This window comes from Drosophila subobscura, chromosome A (assembly GCF_008121235.1).
Source record: "Drosophila subobscura isolate 14011-0131.10 chromosome A, UCBerk_Dsub_1.0, whole genome shotgun sequence".
Taxonomy (NCBI): domain Eukaryota; kingdom Metazoa; phylum Arthropoda; class Insecta; order Diptera; family Drosophilidae; genus Drosophila; species Drosophila subobscura.
In genome coordinates, this window is record NC_048530.1 from 11,059,146 (window position 1) to 11,085,980 (window position 26,835).

The 26,835-nt window shown below is 44.4% G+C and overlaps 1 protein-coding gene across 4 annotated transcripts in view; it reads right to left on the reverse strand.

The window, feature by feature from the left end:
* Window positions 1–26,835, reverse strand: part of LOC117896792 — a 78,097-nt gene that overhangs the window by 40,767 nt on the left and 10,495 nt on the right. Inside the window, exon 1 of one of the 4 annotated variants that reach the window (XR_004649048.1) lies at window positions 22,829–22,993. The exons of 1 other annotated variant lie outside the window; for it this stretch is intronic. The gene's annotated coding sequence lies outside the window, so the exon portion shown is untranslated. Of the gene's footprint in view, window positions 1–22,828; window positions 23,012–26,835 lie in introns of those variants that run through there. 2 more of the 4 variants (XR_004649049.1, XM_034805303.1) reach the window with 2 other exon arrangements.

Below are 26,835 nucleotides of genomic sequence, written 5' to 3' on the forward strand. Positions count from 1 at the left end.
AACCCTACTGAATAAAATGCATCAAAAAAATTGGATAAGTTAATCGTATTTTTCAATTTATGAGACATTTAAAACAGCAATAAAATTGGTACTTTTTCAATGCACGTGCTTTTCAACAATGACCGCTGGGTTTCACAGCTGATTTTGCGAAGGTGGCGCCATCTATGCAAATTTCTGGTACGCAACTTTGATGGTCACTCTTTTTCTAATGCAGAGCGCCAAAAACCACGTCTTGGTTTTAACTTTTAAAATTGCCTTTTGGCCAAGAAAAGTGGTCGTCTGGACCATAGTGCGGTGCTGCAGCACGGCTGTGTCCTTCCGGCCATGACAAAACCAAAACCCAAACCCAAACCAAAGCCAAAACCAAATGTGCAAGACTAAAAACCAAAAGTTAATAAACCTTTGCCAGGGCACACATAAAAGTTGTGTTGTGATGTTCCTAAATTAGAGCTCTTGCCAGTGTCACACTTGGCTGACACATTTGACGTGCGATCATTTTTCGTGTGGGGAAAAAGTCAGCCTTAGCGCGGCGCGGCGTGGCGGGCATCCGGCAGCGGCATGCTGTCTAATTACACCAAGGACTATCAGCGCAGAAAGTCCTTAGCGTGAAATTCCACAGCCTTAGCGCCGCTCTGATAGCCGGCTGGCATGGCAGCCTGCCTCAGCCTGCCACAGCCTGACACTGCTGACAACAAAGGCAAATAAAAGTAAAAAGTTTTTAGCACTTAATTAAAAGAAAAATGTACGCAAAACCTCAAAAGCCTCAAGAGTGAAGAAGCCTCAGCGCACGCTCCGAGCCTTCCCCCATGCCACATGCCCCATGCCCCATTCTCATTTCCATTTCTCTTTCCCCCAACGACCCTCTGAATTTAAGAATATTCTACCCAGGCCCCGTGGAAGCTATCAAAGCAGCTGACTCTGTAGGTTAGGGCCTTGTAGCAGCTCCTACTGCCGAATTACATAGCTTTAGATTGCGAGTATAGGCGGATGCAGTTTCGCATGAAGTCATTTGTCAGATCTGTCGCTCTGCGTGTCACGCGCTTGTCACGTGCCTGTCACGCACAGACACACTCCAACTCACACTCACACTCGCACTCGCAGAAAGACAGGCGTATGTACGCCTGACTGACAGATGGAACCTGATTGCGGTCTGGCTGCTGGCCAATTGGCAAGAGCGTCGCGTGGCGCTATAATTTGCACGCCGAACGACTCACTGACTGGATGGTGGGCTGGATAATGAAGGGGCTCAGAGGTTGTGTTCCCGTATCCCGATCAGCTGAGTACACCCTCTTGGATCCTATAATTTGCACTGTAAGTATGTAGGTGCAACTACATATATGATTATGCGAACCTAGTATTATATCCTGGAATACATATGTACATATGTATGTACTTTGATGTAATTTCGCGCATTCTACTTTATTTATTTATCTGATTTAATGTCCCCTAAATTAATTTTCAATGACTAGTCCCGTTGGTAAATTATTTCTAGCCAATTTATTAGGAGACCATTACGCGTACACCAAGTATGGTGCGTCATGTGGTACGCACTCAACTTGATTCCCAGCAAAACCATTTGACATGCACATGCGTGTCTACATGTACATTTTGAGTACGCAATTTGCTCGCAGTGTCTTCCCTTGCGTTGTCTTCTTTGCACTTTACCGTTTGTTATTGGTCACTGCATCGCCATGCACGCACCGTCTTGTCCACTTTCCGTCTCTCAGTTGCGTTGGGTGTTGGTGTAAGGGAGAGCGAGCGTGGGGAGAGCGATGATGATCAAAAGGGAAACGGCAACTAGAGATCGTCCGCTCTGCAGCAAGCTGCTTGGCTAGAGAGAGAGAGAGCGAGATGAATCGAGAGAGAGCTAAAAGCTACAAAGCTACAAGCTGCAGACAATGAGAGTAAGAAGGTGAGAAGCTCTCGGTGCTCTCAGTACAGTCGTTTTATGTTGTATGTAAGCTTGCCCAAGCACGGAAAAGGGGCTACAGCCGCACCAATCGACAGGGGACAGGGCCAAATTGTTTGGCACAACAAAAGTTTGCTTATTTTCGCGGCTTTTGCATAGTTACTCTCCGCTGGCCGCTCTCTCCTTCCCACACCCACCCCCCCAGGGTGCTTTATTACAATTTAACTTTTCTTTTATTGCAGCACATTTTTGTTGCCTTGTGCGATGGGCTCTGCGGCTAACCAGGCAACCAGGCAGTCCCGGCGAGGGCTCCTCAAGACCCAAGACCCAAAAGCTAAGTCCAAAAACCCAAAAACCAAAAACCAAAACCAACACCAAAGCCAAAAACTCCGGTTAGCGATGCCTTTCCCCCTGGCTGTGGCACATTAGCTGCGGGCCGTGGAACAAACTGAGGGAGGAGACGGTGAAGCCAGAGCTCCAGAAAATCGCACGGGTAATGGCAGCGAAGGGTGGCCAAGGGTCTGATTATGTGTCGTGTGGCATACGGCGAAGATGCTGGCAAAGGTTTCCCACTGCCCTCCAACTCTGAGAAAGGAGCAAGCCAAAGCATGAATATGCACGGAGACACAGAGCAGAGAAATAAAGAGCACAGGAATTTTGTTGAACTTGGCCTTAGTTGCGCCTTCCAAATTTCCAAAGAAAACAATTAGTTAAGTGGGAAAATATGTCTAAAACTCTTTCGAAACGTTTTTATAAAAATCTGCAAATGTTTGTTGAAGGAGCTGCAAACCAATGATAAATGAATCACCAAATGCTCGCCACGAAACCAGTGCCAGTGCCAGATTCCTTACAGGGTATAAGCGTACTCGTTAGCCACACCGCAACCTGCCCTTTTCCCTTTTTCTTTCCCCACCCATGGCTCCCATTCAGCATGTGTGTTATGAGTGTGCGGGTATGTGGGTTTGGGTTTTTCTTTTATTTTATACGGATTTCACTTCATTTTGTTGCTCTCACTCTTACTCCTGCTCCTGCTGCTACTCTGCCTCCTCCTTCTACTCCTCACTCGGCGTCTTGCGCTCCTTCTCCGCCCTTTCTTTTTGCCTTTCTTGCCCAGATTCTTCTTGGGGCTCATGCATATTTGAAATTCCCTTAAAGGCACTTCAGTTCTTTAGTTCTTTTTGGCCTGCTGCTGCTGCTGCTTCTCCCGCTGTTGTGGCTGCCAGCGCTTTGTGCGTAAAAGTGTAAGGGAAAGCCACGCCGATGGCTGTTTAGTGTACCGCTTGTATGTGCGTTCGCTCGCTGTACTTCCCCTGGCAGTGCTGCCATTTGGCTCCTCTCACGTCGCTCCGTTTATCATTCTTATCATCATCAAGCGTTGACGGGCCTCGCCATTGTGGCGACCTTAATGGTCAAATTTAGGTGTGCTTCCCTCTCTCTCTCTCTCCCTCTCTGTGTGTGTGTGTGTGTGTGTGCCTGGGTGATTCTGTTATCCTTAAACTGCAATTCATGGCAGGCTCCTTCTGCTTCTGCGGTCTCTGCCATTCGTGCAATTGTGATGATGGCGCATTTTATTGCCAACGAAATTTAATCGAGTTTATCACATTATGTTTTCCCTCTCTCTTTCTTATGTACATACATATGTTTGTATGCGAGTGTATGTATGTATTTGTGTGGCACTCAAGACGTGCTTATTAGCCCTATTAGTAATAATTGCACTACTGAGCAAATTTAGTTGTCTTGTGCATCATCATGTTGCCAATGCCCCAGCCCCAGGCTCAGCCACAGCCACAGCTCCTGCCATAACCACAAAGCCTCAGAGTTCCAGATTCCCTCAACCTCCTACGGCATCTTCACATTTTGGCTTATTTTGTGGCGGGCACTTAACTTTTGAAGCTGGTTGCGAGCAACGTTGTCGTCCTTGGCCATCCTCCGAATCGGAGGGTTTTGCGGCTTTTGTGTGCTCTTCAACTCGAACTTCTGTGTCTCCCTGTGTCTCTCTGCATCCCCGTATTCCTCTGTCGACTGCCTCCCAGGACCTGCATTTACTTAGCTATTTAGATATTTATCTTTATGGAGCTTGTCCAAGTGACTTTTATATGCGAATTAATATTTGAATAGGCTGCAACCCCAGCTGAGACAGAGACAGAAACAGAGGCAGAGGCAGTGGCAGATAGACAGAGAGGGGCAGGGTGGTGTATTTAATGGCTCTTATATCATGCGATAATTGGCCCCATTAATCCACAACTAATTTATTCAGGCTCCTCGAATCGCTCTTCAAATGATGTCATAATCAATTCCCACTCACAGCCCGGCGGCTCCAGTGATGAGTATTTGGGATCTAATTGAATCGGTTGGGTGGAAGCCACTCCATAATGCATTACAGTTTCAGTTTCAATTTTTGGATCATTCAATTATTGGCCCAAATGCCGCTCTGCTGCTCCTCCTCCTCTTCCCATCCCGAATCCATTCTTAGGTCTAGCTGCAGCTTTTCCAAAAATTATCATCCAAAAATGAAACAGCCACCAAATATTTTTGCTAAACAAATTGACAAGCAAGGGCACGAGGCATCAGCATAAAGAGGGTCAATGTGTGCCATGTCCGGCAGGGGAATAAAATATATAAGAGCCCAGACGGCAATCAACAAAATGTTCTTCTCTAATAAAGGAGATGTTGGCGTGTCTGTCGGGCAGTTAACAGCGAGGGGGACCGACCGACCGACCGTTTAAAATGGCGTCAAGGACGCGCCGCACTAATCTCTTGGCGGGGCGGTAGGACGAGGACGAGGACGGACACCGGACGCACAGCGCACAGCGCACCATGCCGGACCGGGGGCCAGACAGTTGAAGATCAAGAAGATAATAAACTCCTCCGAAAATGATGCCCCCAGTGGGGGAGTGGGTGGGGGAGGGTTCTCCCCGAAACAATATTTGAACATTTTCATGTTGCAGAGCTGCGCCTTTTGCTGCTCCGTTCTTTTGGAGCCCATTTTGCTCATTTTGCGTTTTCCTTTGTTTCACCTACTCCTCCCACTTATCCTCCTCCTCCTCCTCCATTCTCCCCCACTCAAAGACAGCCGTCGGCCATTTCATTGTTTGTCTTTCTGTTCATTTTGTATCTGCCTTTATCTTGGCACTTTTCCATTGTTTTATGGTACCCAGCCCCAGCCCCAGTGCCAGCCCCAGCCACAGCCACAGCCCCAGCTTTGGCATCCCCCACCCAACTGTGCCCACGGACTCGGCTTTAATTGCATTAAGCGCCTTATTAGATGCCTCAGCAATTTGCATTTTACCTTTTGTCAAATGTTTTCGCTTTTCCCCAAAGCAAAGTGCCAGGCAGCTCTCTGGTGAGCGGAGAGCGAAAACAATTTTCGCAATTGAAATGGAAATGAGCCGTAAACAGCGTAGTTTGAACAAGATTACAGCACTCAGGGCAAAGAAGGGCAACCCCAGCAGCTCCAAATAAATATAACACATATTGCAATTAAGGAATACAAAATAATAATTACAAACGGACAAAAGATGGAAAAATGTGTGGACCAAATTTAAATGCAAATCTTACGAAAAAACTAGTTACTATGCGTTATTAGATACAAATTGCTTTGGCATTTTCCAGCATATTTATGACTTTAGTCTCTGTGGTGTGTACTGGTCTGCGGTCGGCATAGTTTCCCCTCGAAACCAGGGCATTATGGCCTCATTATGGTTTCCGCCAGCGCGCCAGCGCCACTCGCTCGATGAATTCTCTTCTTTTTGTTGTTCGTTTTTTCATTTGCATTGTTTTGGCGATGGCAAAGTGGCGGAATTATTGCCGGCAATTGTTTGTTGGACATTTCATAATTTGCCAATCATTATTTATGGACGCTGCATTATCCTGGTTGATCCTTTTGCGGAAATTAAAAACTTTCCACCCCCTTGCCGCACATAATATTTATATTATTTATTTGCATGCTGCCGTTGCGGTCTGTCCAGTGTCCACACACAGGTGGCCATAAATATGTTTAATGAATCGCACAAAACCGACAACCGACCACCGACCACCGAAACTGTTGACAGGAATCTGGCTGGCTTCCATTACCCTGCCCAACCAGCTTCCATTCGCTTTTTTGTGCAGCACAAAAAGGGAAAGCAACACCACATCTACATTCTTTTGCACACCGCACTAAACCCTTTTACCCAGAGAGCGAGAGAGTGGAAGAGGCTGCGATACAGTTGCAGCGATGGGCGGCGCAATTAAATTTATTAAAGTCCAATCAATAATTCAGCACAAATTCTGGCCGCAGCTCAACTACTACTTTCACATGGCAAATAGAGAAGGCAACAACAAAAAACCTGTGCTAAAGAGTCGTCAGTTTGGAAGGGGAAATGCAATTGGTTTGGGGCCAAAAAGGGCTGCAAATTGAAACCTTTGGAGGACTTCAGGCAGAACTCGATTTGCAATCTAATTTGAATTTTCGGATGCTATAATCTAGCTAAAACAAAAGGAATATATATTTACATGCTTACAAAATGGTGAATGCCACAGCTTTAATGCCAAAAATAAATAAAATTAGTCAAAGGGAGTGAGCCCCGTGTCAAATAAATGAATTACAAAACGCACATGGCACTCAAGGGCAACCGAGTTCCTAATGACTGAGTGCCAAGCATTAAGAGTGGTGACTCTGCTTTAGCAGCGTCTCGCAACGTTCCCTCTCGTTCTACTATCCTCTGATTTAGTTCATTTACAGAGGAACTTATTCGTCTTCCTTTTACTCCGCTGTGTGTCACTCATGTACGTAATTCTCATGTTTTCTCTCCGTTTCTCTCTGGCTAGAACTTTCATGGGATTGCCCCATTCTGGCGTTGGCAGTCTCCCACTTTTGAGAATTAACACTCGGATAACGTGTCAAGGCTTAATTGAATTTCATTCTCCAGCTATGTTTCTATTTGCGTCTCTCTTCGTCACTCCAATGGGCTCAGTGATGTGATGGATGGATGGATGGTTGGATGGTTGGAGCAAAACGGAGTAAAGTGGGAAAACAGGCGGACAAGTTGGCAGCTTGGCCTGGTTAAATGGCCTGCCAACATATGACCATTAATTGCCAACAACCACTGACCACTGACCACTGAGCCACCACCACCTCTAACTCTCACTTCTTCCCGCTGAACCCCACCATTTTCCCTCTCTTCTCTCTAAGATATTTCCATCTGGGGCCATTGGATTGGCAGTTGGAGTTGGCAGGCCAGGCGGCGCAAACAATATTTTATGGAGACAAAGGGAGACAATTCGGAGAGAGCTAATACAGAGACAGAGAAAGAGGGGAAGATGGCCAACATTCAGTCTTTAATTCCCTGGAGACTGACTGCATTGTTGGAGTGCAAAATTCTTCTATTTTTTCTGTGGCAGTTCATGCATGCGACAAGGTCATTGCATCACAGGGCTTAGGGTCGAAAGGAGGTGTGGTGTAGCTGGACTTGACCTAGTTGGTGGGCGTGGCCCGGTGTCCATTTCAATGCTACCACAAAAGTAGTTAAGGCCCAGCTTCAATTATTCAGCGGCGCCCAGTGGCTCGCATTCAAAAGGTCCGATTTCTGGCCAAACCTTTGCAGCACTTTAATTAGGAAATTATCTGTCTGCTTTTCGCACTGATGCATAAGGACAAAGAAGAAGACCTCTCTGTAAATCAGGAAATTTGCAGGCGATGCAAATGATGCAACATGATGCTTGATGAACACTGCCACTTTGGTACAAGGGATCGAGCCAACAAGTGCTCCGACTGCCCAGTGTCGCTCATACACGAATGCGAACTGAAGGTTCAAACTCGAATTTACTCTGGGCAGCGACCATCTGAGTGTAATCAATGTTCTGTGACGTTTACACCTTCGATTATTCTGAGGAAAAATAGGTTCGAACGCTCTTTAAGCTCCACACAAAAAACAATCATGAAAGTGCTAAGAATGGAAGAAGGAAATTTATCTCTTAAAGACAAGAGAAGGAGTTGAAGATGTGGCTGCCCTCTGATTGAACACAAATCTAATACCATAAAATGATTTGTCGAACATTTGTTTAATGAAGAAAATGGTCTAGCGACTGTATGACCTGAAGCCATGCACCCTCCCTCGCCTGCTCGCTGGACCAGCGAGCATGAAATCAAATCGAAGCCCATTGGCTTGGCAATAATTGCACTTGGCTTTGGGCCTTCGGGGGAGCGTAGTTTTAATTTGTTGGCCCCATTTGGCCGGCACTGCAGCACTTAGGCCTTAACTTCTCATGGGGAATACCTTTTCCCTTTCTCCTGCTCCCCTTCTTCATTCCATAGGTAGCCGTTAACCCATTGGGTCTCTGTGGGTAAACTTTTCTGCGCTCTTTCCCGCACACAATTGACGCAGTCAATTAATAAATGCTTTCGCTTTGACCCAACTCCGAATCCTTGCGTACAGTGGAGCCATAGACAGAACCACAAATCGAAATGAAAGAAATTTGGTGAATATTTCCATACAAAATCGCTGGTCAGAGTGTCTTCCCTTCGTTCTTGTCCGCTTGCGCGCCTAGAGTCTGGTCAAAAATTTGATTACGTTTATGGCATTAACATCATGCAATAATAATGGATGGTGGAGGGAGCCAGAGAGGTGGCGTGGGGCTGGGGCTGGGGCAGCGTGACCTGGTGGAAACTGCTGCTTCTGACGCACACGCAACAACGCCAAAGTTTTATTTATAGCAGCCTCCCCTTCAGTAGAGGAACAAAAAACGACAAACAAAAAAGTAAAGTTGCCATGGATCTGTCGAGGACAATGAATATGCTAGCTACACACCCACACCCACACAGACACAGGGAGACGCAGACAAACATGGATATCCACGCATGTGTGTGGGAAGGGGAAAGCAAACCCTTGTAGCCGGACGGCAGTGAATTATTGATCAGAACAATGTTTTTTCGGCTCTTCAATTGATTGTCCAGCAAACATAAGTTGGGAAAACTTAAAGGATTTCCAATGGGCAGGACAGAAAACAACCCCAAAGCCCCACAGCCACTGCCAACCGCCGGGCTATCCGCGGCTTGCGTAATTCGGAATACACGGGCCAGCCGGCACGAGCCGAAAGTGAATTTCTGGCTATGGCCAGGAGGGTTGAAGTTGAACCCGAACCCCAACCCCAACCCCAACCCCAGCCCACCATGCCACTCAGCCTCTGCCGCCCCTTGGTGCAGCTATAAATATCTACTTGGGGGCTCCACGAAGGCCTTTGCGCGCGCTCTGGCCAAAACCAATTAAAATGCAGTTAGCGCAGATTGCAGTTAATATTTTGTGGTCGGCAGCAGAAAGAGGCGCAGTCTTGGAGCTTCAGGCTGGGCTACGCTACGCTTATTTGTGGACTTAATCCAAATCAGAGGATGATATTCAGAGCTTCATTGGTGGCTATCCACACAGATGTTTGACTTCCTGCACTCGCTGCAAGGCCAAAGGCAAACCCCAATGGCTCTCGTCTGAGCTGACTCGAAGACAATTGCGAGGGTAAAAAAGGAGAATGAACAGGAGCACAGTACACAAAGTCTAAGATCTGGAGATGGAGATGGAGGCAGATGCAATTGAGGTGGAGTGGCTCTGAGGCAAGGCGAACCTTTGATAATGACTACAAAGTCAGGCCCGAGCTGGGGCAGCTGCTTTATGGCCAAGCGGTGACAACAAATGGCGACAGCGAATGGCAATGGCGATGGCGACTGTATCTGGGAGATGGAGATACGCGCTCGTCTTGCAACATATTGTGTGGCTTTACTGCTTGCCTCGGCTTGGCCCTACGCCCGGGGTTCCAACTACTTTGCACCAAGTAGTAGGAAAAACTAAGCGAGTGTGCACACACTCGTGCATATGTCTTTGTGGGGCCGTATCTTTGTGTCTGAGTATATTTTTGTGCTGTCAACGACGTCAACTAACGGACAGAATGACGCTCTGTGGCGTGTGTGTGTGCGCCCAAGTGTCCATGGGTCCGTGTGTCTGTTAACCAGAATGAAAGTATTTCCCTTAAGAGCTATTTTCTATTTTTAGCCCATGCCTTTATTTGCTATTCTTGTTGTGGTGGCAGCCATTTGCCTGCAATGCTGAGAGCGGATCTGCGCACACACAAACACAAACACATGCAGGAATATCCAGAATTTTTAATTTAACTGCTTGGCTTTTATGTGCGTGTGTGGGACATAAAGAGCGGATGCGAGATGCTCGCAGAATCAAAGGCGACAAAGTTTTTGGCACGTACTCGCGCTGGCACGTTAAAGCTTTAAAGGGGGAGTGAAGGCTTGGCCTCTAATTAACTGCGTCTCAACTGTCCTGCTCCACAAAGGGAAAGGGCTAAAGTGAAGGCAGAAGGTCGTGGCAGTGGGAGCCAGAGTCAGAGCCAGAGCCAGTGCCGGAGCCCACTCGAGTGCAGCTAACAGCTAAGTAATTTCAATTTGAAGCGCTCAACGTCAGATTTGCCACACACACACACACACGCACACCCACCGAGACTGACACAGGGCTAAGAGCACACTGAGATACTTACTGGCGCCATGTAGCACATATCCGAGCGCTGCCTGCATATTAAAATGCTGTCAAAATTGCACGGCTAAATGTCATTTCATTTGGCATTGCTCTCGTTTCACTCACTCGCTCTTTCGCTTGCCGTGTGCCTCCGTGCCTCCGTGCCTCTCTCCTTTTTGTGTGTGCCAAGCCCGCTCCTAATGGCTGCCGTCAGCTGCAGGACACAGACACATATTACGTCTAATTACCACGCCCCCAAACCAACCGACTTTGGCTCTATTCCGCTTCAGCGCCCCGCTCAGCCCCTTCCTACCCGCCGCGAACACACATTCCAACGCTGCGCTTCTTCGTGATTTGTTGGCTGTAAATCGGGCAAATTGGATTTGTTTTTCCAACACAATTGAACCAGTCCAAATTCAATTAGGATTGTAAGCAAATGAAAGTTGTATTAAATACTATTTAATAAGAGGTTACTAAGTGCTGAAGTAAGTGAAGTTAATTTTGGTTGGAAATATTGCTCTCCCCGCTATCTTTTAGGGTAGAAATATATGCATATTTATGGCTAGTGGCAAGTGCCACAACACACATCCAACCACCAAAGACAGCCCTTGGTATATGATAGAAATATAAAATATAAATGTCTAAAACACAACCAAGTACATACATAAAGTAGGCCATGAAAACTGACTGTCACAATCTGTATTATCAGCAATCCCATCAACATAGCTCCATCTGCCAAAGTTGTCGACAGGAAGTAGTTCCCAAAATAAAGTCACAAGGAGCGTGTGAGCATAACGGAAGTAAAAAATAATAATGGAAATAATAATATTCGCTTAAGTCGCGCTTTAATTAAGTGTGAGTAAGCGAAGAAGAGCCCCGAGTGGGAAAGTTGTTATAAATGAATTCCTAACTCTTAGAAAAGATCACAAAGATGTCTCTCAGCAAGTCGGAGGCCGTGAAGGAAACCCCATCCGCCGACTCAAGCTCTGAGCTGAGCTCAAAGCCATGCACCAGCATGCAGAAGAACTCAGACGAGACAAATTCAACCAGCTCAGATTCTTCGTGGATCCCCAAGGGTAGAACTATTTACCTGCCCAACACGAAAATTCCTGGGCCCGTGGCGTTGGGCAGCCAAGTGCAGCCACGAAAGTATAGAATGCACTTTCCCCGGGACAATAATTGGTCCTTTGCCTTCTAAGCTTCTACTAATTATACCCGGTACTCGAAGAGTAAATAGGGTATATTGTATTTGTGCGGATAACGGTTGTATGTAACGCACAGAAGGAAACGTTTCCGACCCCATAAAGTATATATATTCTTGATCAGCATCAATAGCCGAGTCGATTGAGCCATGTCTGTCTGTCCGTCCGTCCGTCCGTCTTGTTTGTCGGCTAGTTCTCAGAGACTATAAGAGCTACAGCCACCAAATTTTGGCACCAGACTGCTGTATGCTCACACTGAAATCAGTGTATTTGAAAAGGAGCCCCGCCCCTTTCCGCCCCCGCAAAGGGCGAAAACTTCCCAAATCTACAATTTTGAAGATAACAGAAAACTAAAAACGCCATTCCGTAGGGAATGACCATATCTATCAGATCACCAAATTGGGATCCGATTGGATCATTATTATAGCCACAATGGAGAAATTAATTTTCAGTGGCCAAACCCACCCCGTCCCGCAGCATTCACACTCTGCTTCGCGCTGTTTATGGCCTCTGCCCCTGACACATCTCTGCCGCTGCCTCTGCCGCTGCCGCTGCCTCTGCCTCCGCGGCGACTCTGCAGTGTGGTTCTATAGGGGAGGGTGGCGAGCTAAAGGAGCGTTTTGGCGTGAGCAGTGTTGTTGATGTAGATGACAGATGAAGAAAAAATGTAAAATTTGACAAATAACCGCTAAGTTGCAGATGTAGTACTGAGTGCCGGGTATAAAAGTTGTGACGCGTAAGAAGCGTCTCACACGTCCCTTCTCGTTTTGTTTCGTTTAATGTTCACTTTTAACTCTATGTAAACTCGAGCTTTGTATTTTGTTTGTGCCTAACAAATATTTAAAAATTGAATCATGCTGAAATTTAAAGCTTGTTCAAAGTATTTTCTACATAAGGAACTATTCAAAAGTGCCTGAAAATGTTTTGAAAGTGTTCTGCAGTGCTGTCCGGAGTACAGCGTAGAAGAGTGGCAAGGAGGCAGAGAAGAGTCCTCATGCGGGTCCCAGAAATGGGGCCAAGAAGAACCTGGGCTGGAAATGGAAGTGATTTGAAGTGCTGAATCGGTTGGGGAGTACGAAGGGACCGTGCGAATTCCTTTACCTTAATTAAAAAAGTTTACAATTTCTCCTGGCATTGTGACAATGGCATCCCCAGCCTGTCCCCTAGGGTTTCCTTTACCCACTCTCGAATGTGTGTGTGTGTGTGCGAGTGTGTTTGTATGTCACATAATAAGCAGGCAAAGTGCGTCAAAAAATCAACTGTTAAACAATGAGAAACAACTCGCTCTCCCTCTCTCTCTCTCTGTCCGTCTGTTGCTCTTTTGCCACCTCACTCTTGGGCGATGGCTTTGAAAAGCCTCCGGGAATCAGCTGCCAACTTATTTATTCCTTATTTTATTTTATTTTGTTGTGCTGTGCTGTGCTCTTGTTGTGCTGTTGCTGGCGTCGGCTGGCAGAAAGTTTGAAAATAAACTTGCGTCATAAAAATTTAAAAATTTCGGCCAAAGCACAAAACACAAAACGGAACGGTGATGGAGCTGCAGATGGAGATGGAGATGGAGATGGAGATGGAGATGGAGAGGTACATACACACACTTAGATGGAGCCAACGGAGAAGTTTGCGTTAATTTAAAGGAACAGCAGCTGAAATGAAATGAAATGAAATGAAATGAGATGGAACTGAAACGACTGCAAAGAGCATGATGAGAGAACGGAGTGGTACGAATGGAACAGGAACACATTCTCGCCACATTTATTCCTTATGCAGATGCTTGTTCTCAGATGCTTCATCACCGGTAATGCACACGGACATAATTACGGCAAAGGAGAGAGCGAACAAGCAGCGAGGAGACATTTTCCCTCCGCATTTTGTTGGCTTCAAATATTTTGACGAAATCGGTTTGAACACTCCCAAGAGCCGTTCATAAAAATAAATGTGTTTGAAAGAGTTTGCGGAAATAAATTCCATTTCTTCATTATTTGCAGCTGTTGGGGCGCTCTTTTTTCTTGCCCGATCCTTTTTTGCCATAATTGTGGATATTTCAACTCGTTTATATTTTATGATCCGATTTGAAGGTCATAAAACCAAGTGAGGCAACTTTTTTCGTTTGGTCTACAAATCCGGCGAAATCTTGCCCGCTTTCTTTTTCTCCACTCCACCCCTCTCCCTCTCCCTCTCTCACTTACTCTCTTTTTGTTACTGCCTTGCTTTTGGGGCTTTGTCTTGGCCAAGGCAGCGTGAATGACGGAGAAACGCATTAAAACTGATTTATTGCCGCAGATAAGTTTGGATTTATATGCCAAAGTCAAAGCCCGGAGTTTCCCTGCCCGAGCTCACTTTAGTCGGCTAAGACTCGCCCCGAGCTCTCTCTGGGTTCGGGTCTCGGAGCCTCCCGAAGGCATCCACAGGCACATTTAATTAAGATTTAACCTTTAAATACGATTTAAAAGATTACAATGTCAAATTCACGCTATCATCCACCCCCAATCGCCCAATCCCATGCGCCCCGCTGGGGCCCTCTCCCCTTTATTGGCGATTCCACTCTGCGTCACGTTACTCTTCCATTGAAGGCCACTAATGCTGAGAGCATTCGCCGATAAGTACGCTGCCACAGGAAGGATATGATTATATCGATAACAATGGCTGAGCAGAATGGGATGGAAATGGCAATGGGAATGGGAATGGCATACCAAAACCGATACCTACATACTTACCCCCATGCACGTGGCGTGCTAATTATGCATGGCTATGGCCTAGCCCAACCCAATGATACTTGGCCATAATCGTTATCGTAATCGCCATCTTTATCGGCCTTGTAATCCCTCCCTTCCCGCACTAGAAGGAGAGTAGCAAATGCTACGAGCACATGGCCATAATGAGAGCGATGGGTTGGAACGACTTCAAATAAATTTAAATCTAAGTCCATTAAAGTTTGAAATGTCGTTGGCGCATAATTGTTTCTTTATTTAAAAATAATTGCTCTAAGATTGACACCAAACGAGATGAGATTTAAATATTTCATTAGAATATTTTGATTTCTTTTTGTGCAAAACTTTCTTTAATAAGCTGCGAAAATTCTATGAAATGTATTTTCTTCTCCAGAATGTTTTGAGCCTGGGTCTGTCTCTGGCTTATTCTCCATTGTTGTGCTTGGCTTTATTAAGGGCTTTTGTTAGGGGCGCTAGTTTGAAGATGCTTGTCTTGTCTCCCACCTCCAACGCCTCCTCCTGCTCCTTGTTCCTTGCTCTCCTTCAAAGGTTTGGGCGCTAATACTCATTATGGTGTCAAACGCAGTATCTGGGGACCTACAGACGGTCTGTCTCTTGCCTTTGTCCTCCGTTCTTTCAATGAGCCCTTCAGCTCTCCATCCCCCCCGCTCTCAGACTAGCTTGACTTTCCTTTTTTGCTATTCCATTTCATTTTATTTTATTTTACTTTATTTATTTCATTTACGAGTGTATGCCCATGGTCTCGTTCTTGGTCTCGGTCTCGGTCTCGACTTGCGTTCATAAGTTTATTATTTATAATCCCACTCAAGTGCGACACTTTCATACGAGTGTGCTCTCGAGCATGCCTTACTGCCACGCCCCCTCATGCACACACAAACACACTCACAATAAACATACGTATGTACAATCTATGTATCTATGTCCATGCGTACAGTTTGGCTCAAACATTTATACATATGTATGTACCTCCGCCCTTGGCAATCAGTTTATATTTGTATGGTTTATTAACAATTTGCGCGCGCACCGCCTTAAAAAATGAAACAACTGCACAGTTTTTATGGCCACCCAGCCGTCCACACTCAAGAGAATAGGAATTTCCTTGGCCGACTGTGTATGGCTTAATGGCCGCCACTGTGGGACTCAAAATTGTCGCATCAGCACATGAAAGCCGCACTCGAAATGGTTCAAGTTGGAGCTAGAACTAGAGCTCGACCTCTGAGAAATGGGGCAATGGGATGGAATGCTTTTATTGCTAAAAACGTTTACACTTTTATGCCACAAATTCGCAACCCCCAATGGATTCGATCGCATACATGAACACATCTCCTTCGCATGCTGGGCTGGAACGTTTTTGGAATAGAATTGTACTTGAGATATTTGCTCGAAGCTCTGTCGGTAAAGTTACACCACTAATCCAATCGATTAAACAGATTTGTAGCTTTCAAACAGAGATACCTAAGGACCCTATAGACAAGTGAAAACATAACGATTAAGTGGATATAAGCAAAAAGCCTAATAAGCCCTACTAAATGATACATAAGTGAAACAAAACATTCGTCTGGATGGATGAGGGTACATGTTCATGTACGTGTACAGGTAAAGCAAACTCTGCTGCAATTATGTATAATTAACAAACATTGAAACAGATGAATGCACTCGTCTCTCCACTTTTTCCACTCGTACACCTGGCCAATCGAAATGAAACTTAATTTGCAATAAGCCGATTGCCAAATTGCACATTTATCGTCAACATTTTGCCATCAGTAATGGACATTGGCAAGTTGTGCAAACATTTGCTTCAACTCTCAGAGAGCTTTTTAGAAACCAATCAGCCAGTAATCTGCTGAAATCTGCTTAATAAACATTTATTCAACTGCGAGACAATTATGTGGAAACATTTTTATGACATGTAAATGGAAAATATTGATAAGTACGCGCAATTATGTAAATGTGCGCAGATAAAATGGAGCATTCATTTCAAATATCTTTCGGCACATTCTTGTTGCATTTTGACTGTACGAAGAGACTTGCTCTTCGGAGTTGACGTAGGAGAAGTAAGGTGCTTCCCAGCACTAGTTTATTGATGCATGAAGCATTCATCAATCGAATTCTTTCAATTGTTTCATGTAAGTACATATATCTTCTAATAAGTAGGTGTAAATGTATTCCTCAGCTGCAAACGACTCCAAAGCTGTAATGGCAATTCCGTAAGAAGCTTTTCCCAATCAGCCTCTGCCATTGACTTCTTCTGAATGGGTTCCGAGTTCGTTCCACATGCATTCACTGCTATCGATTACCTTCTAACGGGTCATTGTGTTCTCCAGCGCTGATGGTTGTCGTTGACCCCCGCCCTACTCGTCGCAATGATAATAAAAGGAGACTGAAAACTTATCGATTTTCAAATTAACTCGCATATTCCAGTGTGCGTTTGCGTGTCCCCCATATGTGGCAGGCATTCAAATAGCGGCAACAGCACTGGCTCAGACGTACAAACATATGAGCCAGGGCTCAACAGGAGCCGAAGGAGCGACTGTGGGCAGAGGGAGATGTTTGCCGCCGCAAGGCAAAAGTGAAAGAACAAATGTCAAAGAGCAACCCAACGCCGTTGTCATTTCCATCGTCGTCGTTGTTGTCGCCGGCGCCTCCCTTATTGCCAAAAAAAAAACCACAACAAGAACAACAACTGAACGAAGAGTAGAGAAAAGACGAAGAGGCAGAACGGTGGACAAGAGGCAAGAGGGCATTGAGCATTCGGAGAGGGGATAGGGCATGCGGGGATGCGCTAAGCACAGCCGCCTGTTGAATGTCTGACTTACTCTCTCCCACCTTCCACGACCCGCTAAACGGGCTCGCTGACAATGAAACCCATAAGAATGCCGCTGTCTATGGCAGTGAGTGAGTGAGCGAATGAGTGCGAACGGGAGAGCGTGTGCATGAGGGTGGGTAGAGCATTCCATTTGCCTGTTTAATGCAATTTGTTTTTGCTTTTGATGAGGTTGCTCCTCCGTCCTATGTACATATGTATGTACATATGTATGTGCGTACATTTGTCTCTGCCTCTGCTGTGTGCGTTGTTGTTGTTATCACTGCAGTGGCGTTGCTGCTTCTGCTGGTATTTCCACTTCCAAGTATAACTGCACTCTGATCTGCTCTCCCAGATTTCTTTGTTCTCCTGGCAGTTCCTAAGCCACGGTTCCAACAGGGCACGCACATTCGACGAATGACATTGCATAGCGGTACAAATTGCACATAAGCAAACGAAAGACGCGCCGCACAGTGGGCGAGTTAACTCAAGTTATAGTTGAAAAACATCCCAAACATTTGGAAGCTTGGAAACTGATATTCACTTTACAACTGTTCAAGAAAAATATCAGTTTATCATTGATTATGGATAACAATAAACACACCTAATAAATGATACCAAAAACGCAGCATGTGAATAAAAGTTGAATAAATATTTGCACACAGAAATAGTTTTCAACTTTGAGTGCTCATATCTGACAAAGCTAAAGCTTTTTATTGATTTTTGAATATGTTTATTCATTGTATCCACAGCTTTCACAAATCGTTCACCTTTTGCCAGCTCTTTTCTGCTGAGGTCCCTCTGTGCGTCGTTAAAATCGATGATGAATCACCATCATCCGCGTGACTGAGTTCGTTGCAAGGCGAACGAACTGGTGCTTCTATGGTTCTACATACAGTAGGTTCTCATCAGATTTTTCCCAACTTTAAACTTTAGTTACGCCCTTTAAACATTTCATGGATGCGGTGTGAGTGTAGTACGCAGGAGAAAAGCCATGGGATCTTTGTACTGTGCATCCTCTAAGCCGCAATATCTCGATTAGTTCATGGCCAACTTTCGAGTATTATTGACACTTGCCATTTCGAGATTTCAGAGCTTTTCTTCTGTATCGGAGGTGGTATGTGCTGTGTATATTATTTTAGAAAATGAATGCCAATGACAGCTTCATTTCACATCTCTCTCTTGCTCTCTCAGGTATGATACGAATTTCTTTTTTCCCTCGCTGTGGGATATTTTAACACAGAACGAACCCACACACACACACCCACACATACAGGCACCAAAAACATGGCGTACAACGGTAAAGAAAAGTAAGAGCGACAAGGAAACAAAATGTGGGTGGGGTGTGTGCGGCAAGGCAACAAAGCAACAACTAAAATTGAAAGGCAGACAAATAAGAACCGACGAAGGAGAACAAGACACACACACACACACACACACACACAGGGAAAGGGCTGGTGGGGAGGGTGGCGAGAAAAGGGATGCTGTGTGTGAGAGTAGCGACGGCAAGAACAACACTGAAACGCTGAGCAACATGATAAAGGCCCAAAAATCAATTTCTGTGTCAATTTCTGCTCGTCTGTCCCTGTCTCCCCCTCAGCCACTCTCCTCGCATTCTTTTTTTTGGCGCTCCGTGTGATGTAAACCGAGGGATAAAAAAAGTGCGTGCGGTTTCCAAGGGAAAAACCAGAGCAGAGCAGAGCAGAGCCGAAAAGGAAAAGGGAACCGCACAAAACTCGGCTCATATTTCAGAGGCGTTTCGGGAATGTCCTTGGATTTGTTGTAGCTGCTTTTCGGGGCTGGCTGAAAGAACAGGACACGGGAAGACGGGAAGGCGGGACACGCCAGGCAGGGAATGAACCAAATTAAATGCAGTCCTCGCATAAATCTTGTACACAAAACAAGTTGCCATACCCGACGTGAAGTTCCGTTCCATTCCGTTCGCCGAGATGTGCTGCTTCATTGTTATCACACAACCAATCGGCTTCAAAAAAGAATCTCCAAGGACACCAAATAGACCTTACACATTTCTGGCTGCCAAAAACGGGAAGTGTGTCAAAAATAAATACAAATTTGGGTTATTTATGGAACAAGGCAGCGCTCTACATATGCCACAAGTTCGCACAGCCAACTTCCCCTTCCAACCCACTCAATTTGCCTTACCAGCTCCGAGTTGTTGCGTCTTTATTGGAGATATTAAAATTCGCCATCCACAAAAATATTTGGCAAGCTTACAGGTGGAAGTGCTCATTTGCTTATTTGCTTATTTGGAACTTAAGACTGGGAATACTTTTGACAAGACAATGCCCAAAAGTAAACAAATTAATATGCCATGTTGAATATTTAAAATAATTAGAATGAATGGAAACATTTTTAGGTGCCACAGGATCTTTTTTTTTTAACGGTTGGTATTTGATTACATGGGGAAGGACAAGGCTTTGGCCATTTTAGGCAATCCGTGTGCAAATTGCTTTGGATTCACTTTCGCCTATGGGCAGTGAAGTTTGTCCACAAGTTTGCTCACTTTTAACAACTTCCGTGTTCCACATAATCCATAAGACACATTTACATTTTATTTGCGGCATTTATCCCACCATAGTTTTTCTTTTAGACATTCATGCACATTAATTACACTCTTATTTTGGCACCGCTGACAATTTAAATACATAATCAGGAGTGCCACAGAAATCGCGAGCGAAATGGGAATCAATTCCGCCCAAACCACAGAACTGCCAGCGATTTTGTTTGTTAGCAATTTAAACACCAAATTCTAGGCTAGAACCGGAGGCTGGAGCTAACTACTGGAGGTTTTTAAACCAAGCTGTGGCTTGATAGTCTGTGGCACCCCAGATAGGGAACAAGAAAAGAATCAAGGAAGTAAATTATTGCCATTGCGACTAATTGCTGATTTGCTGTTATGATTTGCTGTTTTCTTAAGGAATTTTAAACTTATTTATTATAGAAAAACCACAAAGCAGCATATGTGTGCACCATCTGTGGAGACGCGCACTGATGTCTGGACTTAAGTCGCCTGCTGGTGATGAATTTGTAAAGCAAAAATAGAAGCAGCTTCCTTTAAAATCCTGGCACTCTTGCTTACAAAATCTGCAAGATTATGGCGAACTCCCAACCAAAATTAGACGTCAGGCAGCAGAAAGGTAATCCCAGCTGAATCCAAAATTTGCGTTTTTTTCCAGCAGTGGGCGTACACGCGGCTTAGTTGGGTTCGGGTGGCAGTTTCCCGGGGGGGAATGTGTACAGCTGACAAGCGAAAATCCTGAACTGAATTTAGTGTAGTGTATTTTGCGTAGTTTTGATGTTGATGTACATGGGTTTTTGTTTTTTTTATTTGTATTTTTGGGGTTATATTTATTGCATTGTTTACCGTGCAGAAAAGCGAACGACAAGTCGGTCCATTTGTATGTGCACAGCTCGTGTTGTTCCTATGTCTTTTCGGCCACGCCCCCCACTTCCACCCTCTTTATGTTTGCAACAAAGTTGCAGGTTATTTATGCTTGTATGTGTGTGCCGCTGCATGGTGTGTGTGTTGCGTATCACTCACTCTCACTCTCTCTGTCTCTGTCTCTGTCTCTCTTCCTGCAATACACATTGACGAAAGCGCTTTGATTATTTTACAGCCTTTTCTTCGTTCAATTTTCGCTTTGATTTCCCCGTTGCCCGTTGCTTTTCCTCGCTGTTTCCCCGCTACCACTCTCGCTCTCTCCATCTCTCTCGGTTGCTGCTGCAGGCTGCCTGGGAAATTTATGCTGACATCGCCTATATTTATAGACACCTTCACCTGCCCTGCCAAAAGTCACTTACGAAATTAAATTTGTTGCTGTTTCTTCTTGCTCTCTCGGTGCCCCACCTTTTATTTTTCTCTTACTTGCCTGGCAACCCTCGCTCGAAAAGGCTTTTTTGTGGGACTGTCAACAGATTCGCCAGACAATCGCAATTATGTTCGCTGCACATTTGCCTCAAATCAAATGGGGAAAAATGAAGGAAAATGGATGAAGTTTGTGGCAATTTGTGTGGCCCAAAAGTAGCAGATTTCCACTGGGCTTCTGAGGTAAAAGTATAATAATATGTTCTTGATGCCAAAGAATCTATACAGAGGGGAGCATCCCGCAGTAGTAAGGAGTCAGAAAGTGTTTGGGCTCAAGCACAGCAATGGAAGACAAGATGAAATCAGGTAAAATTATAAGAAATGATGAGAGACATCTCCGATACCTCCGCATGCCACTTCCGCTTTGGTTGTGGAAAAAGTTCATTTTTTAATTCAGTTTATTTGCAGTGAACTTCCATCCCACTTGAGTGTGGGGCTACAATGCGAGTAGTTCCCGGGAAGTTTGCCGGAGTTTGAATTGAGTTTCCTTCTCTGGCGCATCTTTAGGTTCCTTCCGAGTGTTCTCCCCCCACTTGTTTGTCTTATGCGGCAGGCAGCATTAACAAGTTTGTTTTGTACAAAAATTAGGAAAATGAATGCGACGAAGAAGAATTAGCGGGAAGGGAAGAAAATTCAATGGCATAAGAAGAGCTCAGAGAGTGAGAGAGAGAGGCAGAGATGGTGGAAGTGGAAGTGGAAGTGGGGGCAGGAAGTAGAAAAAACAAACGAAAACAAAAACAAAAACAAACCCAGGAACATGTCTTTGACATATTAATAAATTATATTTGAGTACTCTTCTGGGCATATCAACATACATACATATGTACATACACATGCTGCTACATATGTACATACATATTTACATACATACCTGCCCCCTCCCTCCACACACTGTCCTCCCCATCCAGCGCCTTAATGGGCGCCCCCTCTGCAGGCGCTTTTATTATTTATATTATTTTATTGTGCATTACATCGCATTGCCCAACAAAATGTTGTTTTCGACATCGTCTCGTGCATTTGACTCATTTCATAAAAATTGTCTCCCATTGCCAGAAGCAAAAGACGAAAAGATCGGCAGTCGAGTCATCACAGAAATGAAAATAAATAAATACTTGGAGCCAGAGACCAAATCCAAAGTGGAATATGAATTCATATTTGATGAGAACTCAAATGAGAATAGGAGTCTAAAGAAAATAGAGTCAAAAGGAGAAATTTCCAGCATTGCCTTACAAAAATCCCCACCAATCGTGGAAGTTCTCTTTCTCTAACGATTTTCAACATTCTACTCGTAGGAGCACGCTCTTGTGTCTGCATTCCAGCAAGTCTTTGTCCACTAAATTGTTACTCACATTAATGTGAGAGTTAGTTAGTGCAAAATCGAGCGCTGCTACACTTGCTGCCGGATGTCGGTGGTAGACTCACCTCAATCAGCGCCTCTGTCGCCACCTTTCCCCCCAGTCGCTCGTTTACCCTTTGAACGCAAATATTTGCAGTGTCACAGAATTGTAAATATTTTTGTAAGTAAAAAAAAGCAAGTCGAGTAGATAAATAAATCAGAGCGAAGGACAACAAACAACTTAATGCTGTTGCTGTTGTCGTTTTGGATTGTTGATTTTTTAGTGGTGATTAATGCGTTGGTGTTGGTGTTGTTGTTGGTGTTGTTGTTGGTGTTGTTGTTGGTGTTGTTGTTGGTGTTGTTGTTGGTGTGAGTGAGTATCTGTGTTTCGAGCAATGCTGTGCACTCGCTGCTGGGCTTTTCCTTATTGCCTACATTTAATCTCTTTTATGATTTACTTATTTGGCTACTCACCCGCTGGTGGTTGCTGCTTGTCGTTGGTGTTGCCGTTGTTGTTTTTGGTGATTTTTGGACTGAGTTTTTCGCTTATTGGTGACACAAATCAATCAAATGCCCGACATTCCAAACATATCATGCTCATACATTTTGGTTGTTGGCTTTTCTTCTACGATTTTAAGTCGAGTTTTTTGTTTGTTTGTTTTTTTTTTCTTTAGAATTTATAAGGTTTTTTGATGTTTTATCTATAATTTATGGCACACAAAAATGTGTATTTCATTTGCTTGTTAGCATATTTATTTATTTCAATTATTAATTGCATTTATTGCGGTCGACTTTTGCCTTAGCTACCATTTAAATTTATGCATCGAAATAAATAAAGAGTCAACAAAAAAAACCAGCAAATGCAAGCACAAACAATGGGAGACGCATAGAAAACTCCACAAAAAATCTTTAGTTAAAAGGAAACGTTTAACAAGTCCCAAAAAATACAAGAGAGCGGAGGAATCCAAGGCGAATAAATGTACAAGTGACGATAAGGATGGGTGACATTTGGAATTTGCATTAAATATTTTCTTGGAATATTTCAGTTCATGAGCAAACCCCACGCAAAAAGTGTTTTGCCCTTAGTTTTGTTCGAAAAGCGTAGGAATAATGAGCACTGCAATCTGTGTGAACGATTCCCGGAAATACTCGAACTGCTTTGCGCCTGCATCATACCGAAAAACACTTTAATTATGCTATTATTAACAATAAGCATTGGCGGCTGGTGGCAAATATTTATCCACATAAATTGCGGTGCAGTGGTTCAAAGGTGGCTCCACCACCTCCGCCTCCACCTCCACCTTCCACCACACAAAATTACACGCAAATCACAATTTTAGTATCAATTCCTTTCCATACATTTTTCGGGCGAAAAACGGGAGATTTTTGTTTATGCCATAAAAACGTTGAAAAACGTTGCACAAAAAGGCTAAACAAATTTCTCTTATGAATGAAATTTTGCCATAAGCGAATGAGTTTCCCTCGCCCTCGCCCTCGTCCTCCCCTCCCTCCATATTTCTGTGGCATCAAACACCCAATGAAAATCAACAAATATTGTTTATCAACTGCATGAGCCGCACACAAGTCTTTAGTTAGTCTCTCGCCTCTCTTGGTCTTCGAATGGATCTCAAATGATGGCCAAGAGCAGCCTCTTCTCTGGCCTTCAGGGCCTTGCTGAATTTCTCCTTTGAGCCAATCAGATTTGCATTAGGCTCATTCGAACGTTGAGTGACAGACAACAGACGGCAGACGGCAGACGGCAAACGGAATACGGATATGGAAAAGGCCGAAAGAAGAGAGAGACAGCCTCAAGTGCTGGCCTAAGCTTTTCACGAGTGTCAAAGGTAAAGGCAGATTGAAAACCGACTGGAGCTCTGAAAGAGAACAGAATCTGCCCTACAGCTGAGTGGAAACTTGATATTTCCCAACACCAATGTAGTTTCGTTTTCCAGTTGTGATTGAAGTGCAACCCACCGTCTGTCCTGAGCTCTCGCATTTTCCCAGAATTATGTAATTTTCCTGCTGCAGTTTGCCTAATTTTTCCGGTACTATCTTGGTTCGTGTATTTCCAAGCGTCAGCTCCAACAAATGTAAAGGTTTTGTTCGTATGAAAGCAAATTAAAATTGTGGAATCCTTGACTTGTCTTTCGCTGACATTTCTTCTTAATTCTCAATATTCTCTTTCACTTATTATTATTAATATAGTGAAGAAGCCCGGGAAGTGTTTTTCAGGCAGTGAGATAACTTTTTGATTGAAGATTCGCAGCCATTCCTGTACGTACTCCTTCTCACCAAACAAAAGTTAATTATTCCGAGAATGCCCATGTATAATTAGGAAGCCCAGCAAACGCTTTGGAACTAATCAGAAAACAATTGAGTGGAAGTTTGTGTAGTTGCAGTGGTGTAGGTGGTGGCTGTCTTGCCGCTGGCTTTAATGCGACAATTTTCATACATTTTGCAGGGCGCTTTTCGCAGGCATTTCCATTGCGCGCACAGCTGCGACCCAAGCGGCGGATGTGTAATATTTCGAATGCCAAAAAAAGGGGCTTGGACTCCCCCAGGCAGGGCTGAACGGTGGGGCTGCAGCTGGCCAAAATTAAATGCGCTTGAACACACACTTGCGCACACACACACACCTGCACACACACATAGGCGAGTGCACCAACTGTTTGGGTGTACGCCACACGGCGTATGAGCAACATTTTGATAATTATGCGACGAGGCAGCTGCACGTTAAACACGCCAAATGCAATTAAGTGCTTCAAACGGTGTTCTTTATTTCTTTTTTTTACCCACACACATTTTTCCTGTGGGCTTGTCACTCTTTTTCCCCCCCGTCTAGAGTCAGGTTTTGTTGGCGCTTCTTCTTCTGCGTTCAGTTGGTGTTTTTGAACGTTTTATTTTGTTTTGTTTCTTTTTTAATTAAAAATTTAAAACACAACGCCCAAGCAGGTTAAATATTTAGCAAGTGAGGGCTCGCTCGACTGGAGAGCGGTCGGAGAGGAGAGGAGAGGAGAGTGTGCTGAGGCAGAGACATTTATAAATGTTTGGGGAACAGGCAAGGGGCAGAGGCAAAGGCGGGAATGGCGCGTGTGACAAGTGACGGAGTACATTGAAATGGGGAAGGACATTTCTGGCATTTGATGGGAATACCAATCCACACTTTCTCAGCCGAGTACTTAAAAATTGCTTAACTCGTACTCGCCGTGTCTTTTCCGATCATTTACGCGACAAGGCAAGCAGACAATTCATTTAGTTACAAGAGCATTAACGAAGCGAAAAGTGTCACACGTCTCCCCTAATTTATTTTAAATGTATTCCAGGCTACAAACATTTATTGGCTACATGCAAATTTAAGGATTATTCAGCTGATTTCAATCTTTTTTAGTTGGAATTATTTGTATTAAAACTGCACACATTTCAATGACATTCTCTTGGTATAAATTGTTCATGGGTTTTCAACATATAATCAATAATTTGCTGCCTCAACTTGCCATATCCAGAACTCAATTGAAGTAATTCGAGTTTGGATTCAAGCTTCCAGAAACTCCAGAAACATTTTAGAACACATTCAGTATTGTGGAATGAGTGGAGCCCAAACTTAAATTGCAGTAAGCTTTATTTTAGTGTAATTTTGTCAATTGAAATCCTCAAATTGTAAATGGTGTCCATAATTGATGCTAGCATATTTTCCATACTTTATTCAAAACACCTGAAACATGCTGTGCCTGAAAGGCTTAAGCTTTAAGCACTTAAAGTTAAAGTTAGCTTTAAAGTTGCGATTATAAACCCAGAGGGAAATCAAAGTCATATTTGAAAGTAAGTGAACCCAACTGAATCCCTGGTTATCCTCAATTCCGTAAGTCCATAGCATACATTCAGGTAGCCAAGAGACCGTGCGATAAAGCTCATTTACAGGGTACACATTGGGTTTAAGCCTTTAAGAGCCGCCTGGCATTCGTGCAGGCACCCGGCAGCTATTGTAATTAATTTAGCAGCAACAATTTCCCGAGACTCGGTCTTAGTGCTTTCTGTGGAACAAAGCAGTTCTCCCGGGACCGAGAGGGACACACGCACACATGAAACAGCGATGGGAATTGCCGGAGGCTGGGACTGGGTCTGGGCTGGGGCTGGGACTGGGACTGGGGCTGGGGCTGGTACCGGTGCTGTTGGGGCCTCAAACATTTTGGGAATTAACACTTTAAGCTCGAATGGTTTCATTTTTGGCCAAACAATAAGAGGATTGAGCCATGTGCCCCCGAAACACGATGCTGCCTGATTGCGGACAGGTGTTAAGCCGCTTAGTCAGCTGAATGGGCTTACACTATTTAATTTGCCATATCACAATAATTTGAAAGGGTTCGGCCTGCTGCTTGCCTTTGCTTCAAATACTTTTGCATGTTTTTAATTTGGATGGCACTTTTACAGCCTCATTTTCCTGCAATAATTTATGTTTCAGTTTATGTTTAGTTTCTTGGGCA